Below are 10,977 nucleotides of genomic sequence, written 5' to 3'. Positions count from 1 at the left end.
ACACCAGCAAGCAGCGGACAACACAATAAAAAAGAGCAGAATGAATGAGTGCAGGAAAAAAGAGGGATGCCATTGATGTTATCAAAGTTCATTCGATTTGCTGGGGAGAAAGCAAGGTGCCTATCGGTTACATTCACCTGTGAATGGTTAATTGTCCAGCACATGCATATGGGCGAGTCATTAATAACATTTGACTAATGGTTTTATACTCTCTCTCTCTTTCTCTTTCCCAATGCTAGTCTCTCTCTCCCCCTTTCTTCATTTCTCTGCTCTAAAATAGATGACACAACATTACTGATATTTTTATATGGTTATTTATTTGCTTCAGCTGGTAAGAGTATCAGTTTCACAACAACCTAATGGATTTCACTTCTCACTTCACTCATTTAAACCACATCTTTGTATCTTTTTCTGTTATGTATATTTGTAAAAGGAAAAAAAGAAAGAAAAAAGAAAGTGATTGCTTTCCTTGACAAACTTTGCATGATAAACTCAAAATGTAGTTCAAGTCTTTGTCTACATTAACAGTCAGTGCAGTTACCCCACTTAAAGAGTTTCTTGTAAACTAAAAAAAAGTTATATTTACATTCAGTGTTACTCACCAAAACACACTGAGTGTATCCTTTTGCTCTAATAAACATACTGAATACATTTCCTTACTCATAAAATGTTTGAAAAGCCTTTTTTTGTTTGTTTACATTTTGAATTCTGTATTGTTTACATCCATGTTTACTAGCTAGCAGGCTCCTAGCAGTCTTCTTTCCCACCTTTTTAGTTCATTACCTCCACCTGTAGATAAGTGAAATAATGTGTAATCATTGGCAGGAGTGTGTGCATATGTGTCCTTGTGTGCTTGCATGAGACAAATAAAACAGGGAGCATAAAACAAAAAAACAAACAAACAAAAAAAAAAAAACAACTACAGTTCTAGAGGTCAAAAACTCAACAGGGTACCTTTAAAGGATATTCAAAGTCCAACTTTCATCAATTTAATATGTAAATTTGATAAAATAGCAATATTTTTTAATCATATTTTTGGGGCTCTTTCACTCTCATAATTTAAATTTCCAAATATTTTTGAATGTGAAGCCAAAAATCATCTTTTGGCAAGTTAACAGTAAACAAGAGTGAAATCAAGCTATACTACAAGTACAGTTGCGAACACTGTGAGAAACAAGATACTTAATACCACTTGCTGCTTCATTTTCCTCTTTAAAATAAAAAAATCAACAAACTGCAGAAGAACCCAACTTTTTGTCATACAGAAACTGTTCAAATCAACTGACGCAAAACACTCCTGCCTGCCATTGTCTCTGAAGTTGAATTTTTACTAATGTAAAATATACATTTTTACACTAGTAACAATGTAAAATTGATGGCCTCTTTCTGAGCTGTTCATGATGACAGCCGCCTATGACAAAGTCATTGGGTACAGAAAATCTTATAAAACATGTGGTTTACAGTGTGATAGATTGAACTGCTGTGGTTGCAGAATACATTTTCAGGTGAATTAATAAAAATAGCATATGATAAAATCACCATACATAAAATATGTCATACAATTATCTCTTCAGGACACACTGCTCATCTGGGGCGACTTTCCCTTTTAAAGCCCCATTTTTCTTTTGATCCATTAGTGGAAACATCTGCAGTATCTGTCTATCTCTCACAGCAGCTGTAGGATGGAGAGGGAAGAGCCTGAGATACATTAAGACAGCCAGTTGTCCTGTTAAGTGTTTTAATGTGATGCTATCCATCCCCTGGGTACTCAGCCAGACCCTCAGACTGTATGTGTGTGTGAGAGAAAGAGTGCACGACTGTGTGTCCCTCTGTGCTGATGATTTAGTGGTTGTGCGACCTGATAATGACCCTGACAGTGTTTCTGAATATGTATATGTCTCTGTGCATGTGCATTTGTGTATGGTCTGACTTCATGTGCATGAGTGCATGGGTTTGTGTGTGTGTGTGTGTGTCAGACAAGGCAATCAGGCAGCCAGACCAAGCAGCAGTGAGTCACTCCAGATAGATCTAATGTCCACCTATCACAAAGGAGAGGATAAGGAGATTATCTCTAAATCAAAGGTTGCCAGTGCTATCTGAACTGGTACTTCTCAGTGGGGATGGACAGGCACTCTCTCTTTCTGCCTTTCTCGGTCTTTTTGTCTCTACTCCAACTGTTGCTTGCTTTCTTTCGCTCTATCTCTTCCTCACTGAATCAGTTTGTCTTTCTGCCCAGCTCCTGTCTGCTTGTCTTTTTACTTCCTCCTCTCACATCATTGCTTTGATATATCTCTCTTTCTCATTCTGTTCTGAATATCTTCAACACTAATCACCTCTGCACACCTGAAGTCTTTGGACTGAGCTGCAGTTCAGTTGAGTTGTCTCACCCTGACAGGACTGTTTCCTCTCTCTCGTTATTTATGCATCAAGTTTAAGCTTGTTTTGGATTGGAGTTGGTGAAAAGTTGTAAATATTATACCAAACTTCATTCTGTTGCTGATCATGTGTTTACAGCTTGGGGTCTTCCAGGTGCTGTTAAAAAACTCTTTCACACTGGGAAATATTCTTTCAATCCCACTAAAGACCCATGATGGAAGAACAAAAAAGCTACTGGCTTTTCTCAATCAGCTAATTATCAGTTGACGAGTTAGAGAAAACTGCCCAATCTACCCAGGAACAACAGCAGCAAGACTCATACAAAGCAGTGTGAAGCAAGGGTAGTGAATGGATGTACAGTACAATGTTTTTGGCCTTGATACTGGAGGCCAGGGTTTGTAGCTGGCTCAGACTAACAGTTTGTGTTGATTTCATTTGATATCTGCACATGACAATAATTTTTTCCTAATGTTAGACTTATTTGTATTTGATCTAGTTTTTTAATATCATCTACTCATCTTTAACGGTTAAAAAAAAACAAAAACAAAACTATCTCTGCATACTTGTAGTTACTGTAGTATTGAACAAGCTTTTAGTTGCTTGTTTAAAAGGGATACACCCCCAATTTTGGATGATATTTAACTCTTACTTCTCTGTGGTTTGAATGCACTTATTGTATGTTGCTTTGGACAGAAACGCCTGCAAAACGAATGTAATGTAATTTAATGTAGGATGGGTGTCAGTAAACTGCTGCTGGTGAGGTGCTTTGGATGCATACAGTCAGTACATATGCATGTATTTATTTGTGCAATTTATGTTCTTGTAATTAAGTTACTGTGTTATAGTGTGTGCTCTGTACATCCATATAATCAAGCGAAAGTGATTTTTTGTTTGTGTGCGTGTGTGTGTGCGTGTGTGTTGTATGCATAAAATCCATGATGCCATAATTGCCTCAATTTGCAGTCTTATGTTTGTAACAAGACAGACTAGATGTTCTTCACCCAGTATGATGAACCCGTGATTTAAGATGTAGTACAGCAGTTAAGCTCGAGTGTGTGTGTTAGACAGACAAGATGTTCTACAGCCTTTACAATGACAGAACTGCGGTCGGAGATGCACAACTAGTGTGTGTGTGTGTGTGTGTGTGTTCCTGAGTGTGATGGATAAGCCCTGGGTTGACATGATGTCCAACAGGAGTGTTGTACAAGCTCCAAGAAACCATGTTGCTTCTGGTCTACATGCTCTGTGCATTTGCTCAGCTATAACTAGGTTTCCTCTTGTGGTAAGCAACCAGCACTCTTCACCTCCGGGCAGCTTTCTTTCCACCCTGGCATCCTTTTTTCTTTCTTTCAGTCTTTATTTGAGCCTTTCTTTGTAATATTTAGTTTGTTTAGTTTCGGTGTTTAACTTTTGTCTTGCTTTCTGAGAATATGCCATCTTAAATATCAGTATCATCTATGATATCATACCACCAACATACAATAACCATGTTTTAGCATGGTTTTAATGGAGTTCCTATGTATTTATTTGTGATTTTTATGTGGATGGGTGTGTGTGTGTGTGTGTGTGTGTGTGTGTGTGTGTGTGTGTGTGGTGTAATTAGGGCAGAAACGTTGCTGGATGAAATATCTTTTCCTTGTTCTGACCTGCTACAGCTGCCTGCCATCGCAACGCAAATCCCCACAGAAAAGCTTGGTCTCTCCTTCTCGTCAATTTACTTTGTCTACAAGGGCTGAAAAGTCCCTGCAGAGCATCACTACAATGCTCACAAACACACACACACACACACACACACACACGCACGCACACGCAGACACACACACACACACAAAGGGCCATTATAAAATGCCAATTTATATTTCATATGTTCCTGTTTGAATCTGTTTGGGCCACACAGTTACAAATGGAGGCGACGTGGTTAAAGTATTTATGCTATGCAACCCAACAGTCTATCTATTAGTAATATGGGGGAGTGAAGAGAAACATATTCTTTGTCTTATATTCCATTTGTTGTCAGGATGGATTCACTCATTCAGCAAGATACCATACGGGGATAACAAGGGGATCATGAGGGGAAGAAAGGAGTGTGTGTGTGTGTGTGTGTGTCTCTTTCCGTGTGTGTCTGTGTGTGTACTCACTAGTGTTTTACAGGGAGAACTTGTGTCTGTGTGTAAGTGTTGTTTGGGGCGGAGGTAGAGCTTTATCTTGAATTTTATGTCTACCTACCCAGTATCCAGATGGAATGTAGCAGCAATTAGCTAAATATGGTACACTGATTCATATATTATTTATATATGTTTATATATGCTCATTATTATTTATATATGGTTTGTTATTCATTGTTCTTGTAGAAAAACAGCAGTTGAACTTGTGTGACTGCTTTGCAGACTATTTAGAGCATAGCACACAGGTTAAACACCTGGAACCTGTGGAACACACTGCAACGAGTTGCATTGTGCATTGTGGAAAAGTATGTTGCATAAAATATAATCCACAGTAAAAAGGTATGGGAAGAGTATGTGCAGATACTGTTGAACTATTGCTTCTTTGGTGTCACAACAGGCACAATGGAAGAAAATGGCAGTAATTATAATAATAAGGTAGCCAATGTATTAAACACATGATGCACAAACAGTGAATCCCAGTTCCAGTGTAAAAGGACACATCATTTACGTGTGGTCAACAGTTCAAATAATGACCAAATTACCTTTCAATCAACCTTAATAACAAAGCAGTCACTTTTAGGTGAGATAATTAGCTGCTCTGTACTTCTTATAAAGATACTGACTCACACTTGTACTGTAGATATTCCTGTAACATCAAATCTATTTGTTGAATCATTTTAGGAAACAGACAAACTAACATAACCACAGTAGTAGTAGTCAGGCTAACATCATGTAAACAAGGAGAACTGGATGCCGCATTAGACTAAATGACAGTTAAATCTAAGGCTTGCAGTGCTGGTAGTGATATGCCAAGTAGCAGACAGCAAAACAAAAGGAGAGATGTTTACAATATTGTGACAATGAGCCATGCCAGGGAGAAAGGTGAGAATTAATAGTTACAAATGAAACCCTGCTTAGGATGCATGTTTACCTCTGGTTAAATGCATATTAAATGACTGGGTGGAACTTCCAAATACAAGCAAATAAAATTTCAAAGCCACTCTGAGGTGCACAGGGGCATATTGTAATCACAACATGCTGGAACATAAGTTAAAAGTCTTTCAGAATTTATATAACATGGAAGCAACATTATTTTGCATGTAAGCAAAGAGGAGGATTTGCATGAGATATGAATAACTTATAAGGGCACAACATAAGTTTTTAGTACTGTAGACACCAATCAAAATTAATTATTTCTATTGTTAATTTTTTATTGTCTCAACACATGACTGAGAAAATGCATTAGTCACTTAGCATCCATTTAAAGTTTTATGGCAAGCTGCTTGGGAGAGAAAAAAATAGTCACCAAAGAGAAAACAACAAAATGGAACCACAGAAGATGCAACTACATACAGTTGTCACACAGAGGGAGATGATTCCTTGTAACACATTGGCATTGGACTGCAAGAATTGAGTGTAACTGTTTAAATCCACACAGATGAGTTTTATTCTTATTGTTCTTTTTTTTCTGAACTAAAATAGAAAATGCACAAATACCTCAAGGACACTGAATTTAAGATGCCAAAGTTGAGTTGTTTTGAAACTGTCAAAGTCAACTGTCTTTTTTTCATAACTGCTAATTGCATCTCAAAGTACTGTAGCCATACATTGTTTGTTGTTACAGATGGGTATGCAAATCACTAAAAGAAAACTATAGTCTCCCAGACCTTTTAAATTACATTTGAATGTCAATATTTGGTAAAATTACCTTTGGAAGCATGTGTTCTTCAAACCATTCAAATAATGATTCGAAATAATTTCAAAATGGTGCAGAATATACTGCATGCCTCATCCTGGTAAAGTTTTCTCTCCTCCTGCTGCAGTATTAGGAGCTTTAAGGGCCTTAGAGTATATGGTTTAAAGCCCTTCTGATTTCACAAGACCTTTCTTAATCTTGTCCACAATATTACCATGCTAACTATGTGTGACAGGCCCCATGCATATTAAAGACATTCGTTTTAGTGTCAAGCTATGATGATGATTTGTCTGAAAATATGCTCAATTAGCTATTAATCCTTTACCTCCGTGCAATTAACATTCTTTATGGAGGAGGGAGAGGGGGGCACCTGATTATAACAGTTTGGTTCCAGAGGTACTGGAGGTTTTCAATCTGATCAATAATACAGGCCTTAATGAGGCGCAACCTGCCCCCAACTGGGAAGATTTCATCCAAAATTCATTCATTTCCTGTTTTATTAATCTGGAACCACAAGCTGAGATGTTCAAAGCTGCAGGAAGGCCAGAACCTGTGGTGCCGGGAAAGAGGGCAGATAAGTGAGAGGGAAAGAGACAGAGGAATTATGTATGCATGTTTGCCAACACTTCATCAGGAGCCCTTGACATCCCTATGTTCAAAGTTATCTAGAAAATCACTAAACTCTGAACAACTGTAATCAACCTTTCAAGTGTGTTTGCATTGCAATAGTTGGCTTCCTTTGTCATTTTAGCTATGTACTGTATCACAGAAGTGTAAAAACATAAGTCAGTTTGGGTTTATTGTACAGTAGAAAGGAAAGAACAGGGAAAAGTGGAGCCCCCTCGATATCCAGGTGGAGGTTAGAGATGGTGACACATGCCAGTATTTAGAATAAAAAAAAAGACAAAATATTGTAAGAGATACCAAATTGAAGACTAAACATGTTCATTTTCAAGAGCTGAGAATGGAACTGTGCGTGTGTTTGTCTGTGTTTGTGTGTGTAATATATTCACCTCAAAATCTTGAATATTTTCCATTTCCTATTTTCTCATTTAAAAAGAAGTCATCTTCTTCACAGTGGAATGGCCCAAAATTCATATACATTCATTCACTTCATTTTCTGCATTCAGATGTGTGGAAACCAGCCTTCACACACAGACACACATGCACATGCTCACAGTTTTGATATGTATTCCCATTCATTTATCGGGTGTGGGCGTGGGATGCCGTGAAGGTCACGGGGTGTCTTGTTTTTAAACTGACAGGGTTTTTTAAGGTACTTGTCAGTCTGGGACGACTGAGCAGAAAAGCTGCTATCCTGCATCCATACTGTGTGGAAGACGAAAGGAGGGAGGAGAACGGGGGGTGGTGAAAGGGAATGAGAAGCCAAGTGAAAGACTAGAGGGAAATGGAGATGGGATGATGGAGAGAAAGGGAATCAGGAGAAACATGGTGGGAGGGATAGAGGAAAAGGAGTGCTGAAATCAAGGTGAAACGAGCAAAAGATGAGTGGATGGAAGTAGAGATAGTGGATAGTCAAACCTGAGGGTGAAAAGGAGGATAATGTAGAAAGAGTTATATATAAAATGACGCAAGGAACACAGAAAGTTCTCTCAAAGGTTGATGTTGTATTGCAGTGATGCAAATTTACATGTCAAAGTTCAACTCCATACAAGTATTGTGCAAATTTAATTTGCCTGTGTGAAAGAATCAAGAATCCCACTATGCTGGGGTGATTGAGCCTATGGCAGCTTTTATTGGAAAATAGATGTCTGTTGCCAAACCTTTGAGGTTAAACAGGTGTGTCACTTATCAGACATGGTATTCAATTATTTTTTACTGCCCTGTATCCTTAGGACACTTAACAGGTTATGCCTAATGTCAAAGTGCCGATGCAGGAAATAGGAAATAGGTTTGGATGTCAGGGGTGCGGATGGGTGTGTAGCATGTCTGGCTTTCATGCCAGAGGCTGGTGTTTGCATCCTACACACCTGCAATTAATCAATTTGAATCAACTGAACAATCACCTTTTAATCACTGTAACCACAGTCTTTCCCTAACCTTCACCATACTGTAAGTGTCATGTGCAAAAGTGGAGAAAGTGAGAATTCTAAAAACACTGGCATTGGACATAGTCTGGGTTTGATAGAATTGTCCAATATCACTGTTCTTGGGTTGCGAGAAAATAAGAAATTTGTTTCTGACAATTTATCAGTGCTAATTTGGATGGTAGATTGGAAGAAAAGAGGGAATGAACTGAATAGTGGATTGAAGTTACTGTAGGAAGGAAGTGAATGATGACATGAAGCTTTAAAAAAAATGAGACATAAACCTTTTTATTTTTCTGTTGTATATTGTTCATGATAAATGGACAAGACTGGGTCTATGACCCTTCCTTCATTCAAGTAAGCAGGAAGCGAAAAAGCCAGCAATCAAAGTTTTCATGCAAAAAAACAACTATTTGTGTCAAGGATGAGGGTGTTCAGAAATCTGAAGACTTTGGAAAAATATGATTGTACACTTAAAGTAGTCCAATATTGTCAATCCAGTCATTTGTATTTCATAAGGGTTAAGCCTACTGTGCTCTTTGAAAATATCTTTTTTTAAGTACATCCTCCTCCATGCTCCTGGACCTCCCATGGCTGCCCTTGCCTCCATTTGCATTCATTTTCATGATTGCTCCATGCCTGTCTCTCTCTCCCCGCCTCGCCTTCCTATTACCTGCCTGTCCACTCAGCTTTGCGTCAGTCTACAGACAGAATTCACCATATTCGCCTCCTTTTCAAAACCACAGGCATGGTTGAGGGGAGCTGTAGTCAAAACCGTTCAAGTGTGCTCGTTCACTTTTTTTAGGGGCTTGTCATTTCACAATTCTACCTTTTCCAACGCTGCTGTCGGATAGACGGGGATTAATAGGCATCACCTCACTGCTCTTCAGACCTGCTTTTTTCTTTGCCTTTGAAAATATTAATATAAATTCATTTTTCTGATGAATTTATGTATTTTAAAACATCTTTCTGGACCAAGAGCATACCAATGACATTTAACTATCAAGGCAATGAAAGGTGTTTTCTAAGGTCTACACAGGTGAGATCTATGCACATTTCCTCAGTTTTTATACACCTAACTCTTCTAAAACCAAGTGACATTTAAAAGAGCAGTGACTCTTCTAAGGACAACTCTTTTTTTCCTTTTTCTCAAATTATGTAACTGCAATTTACAGACTCAGACATTAACATATGGCCTTTTTTAACCTCAACTATTCTCCAGTCACTAAAGTGTGTTAAAGCAGCCCTGTATACATAGGAATTGCATCCATATGGATTTGAACACCTCATGATTTACATCCAATGCCAATGTGGACTGTCAACTGACTGGACTTTAGGTGGAAATTAAGGGTTGGGTGGTGGATTGGCATGTAGTAAGTCCACCTCTGGTCACAGACCTCCAAATATTGTTTACCTTTTTGTTCCTTTTTATTAACCATAACCATTACAATCTTACCTCAACCAAGTGTTTTAGTCACCTAACCCTAACCATGCCCTCACCATAATTTACTTGCCATAAACACTTTCTCTAATCTAAACACAGATATTGAAGAAAACAAGAATTTTAAAAAAAGTTGGTATTGGATGTAATAACAACAAGAAGAATGTGTATTTGAAAGTAAGCCAGAGTTGTGCAGAATTGTCCAGTATGATTGTGATAGGGTACATGGTACTATAGTAATGAGGTGACTATATTTGATCATTCAGAGTACATTGAGAGTGAAGAAATTTTTGTTTGATGTGATTGTGATGAGTCATCCTTATTTCCATTCTCATCATGTGAAGTCAGGCAGCAGGATTAAGACATTCATTTTAGTTTTCAGTGCAGTGCGACACAAGTTATTTTTCAAAGATATAGTCTAGTGTTTTGAAACTCATAGCTTTGCTTCTTTTGTCTTCAATAATTTTGACAATATAAGATCTTCTCTGACATGGCACTTTGCCACTGCCTCAGTGGTGCCTTTACACTCTCCTGTATGACATTTTGAAAGTTTAAAATGAATACTTTCTGTATGTCAGAACCAGAAATGACAGAGCAGATTTTGGTTGTTTGTTGTTGACTGCGTTGTACTCCAAGGTCAGACTTCAATCAACCTGAACTTCTGAAGCCCACAGAAAGTTAATGGCTCTGTGATGCAGGAAGACTGCAGACTCTGATATAAATGAGTGCATGTGTGCAAGCATGGATACACATGTTTATATTAAGGTCCTAGACATGATTAAATATGAACTGATCTTTAAACTCCCAGCCTTACTTGCCTATGCTCAACCTTCACCTAAGCCTAATTATCTAAACCTGAACCAAATCATACTGGTAACAATGTCTTCATTTTGCAACTAGATTCTCTCTTGAGTTTCAAAATGGTTTTCATAGAAATATAAGTAGGAACACACATGCTTTTCTGCATTTGTGATGTACCGTATCATGCCACTCTCATGTCAAGAGACTTATCAAGGCCTGGCCGTATTGTGAGGTACCTATGGTATAAAAAAATAAAACCAGTATCATTATAATATTCATGAGCCTTCACATCCCTCCCCTCCCCATTTTCTGTTCTCCTCTTCTCTCCTTTCTTCTTTAACTCTCCCTCTCTTCTCTGCTGAATGCCAGAGGTGACAGTTAGAGACTTCCTTGTCTCTTCTCCACAGCTCTTAAATACGGAAAAGGTTAATTCCTTCAGTATGTGCAGAC

This window comes from Thunnus albacares, chromosome 8 (assembly GCF_914725855.1).
Source record: "Thunnus albacares chromosome 8, fThuAlb1.1, whole genome shotgun sequence".
Lineage (NCBI taxonomy): Eukaryota > Metazoa > Chordata > Actinopteri > Scombriformes > Scombridae > Thunnus > Thunnus albacares.
The sequence above is the reverse complement of the archived record's forward strand: the minus strand, read 5'-3'. Positions refer to the sequence as shown.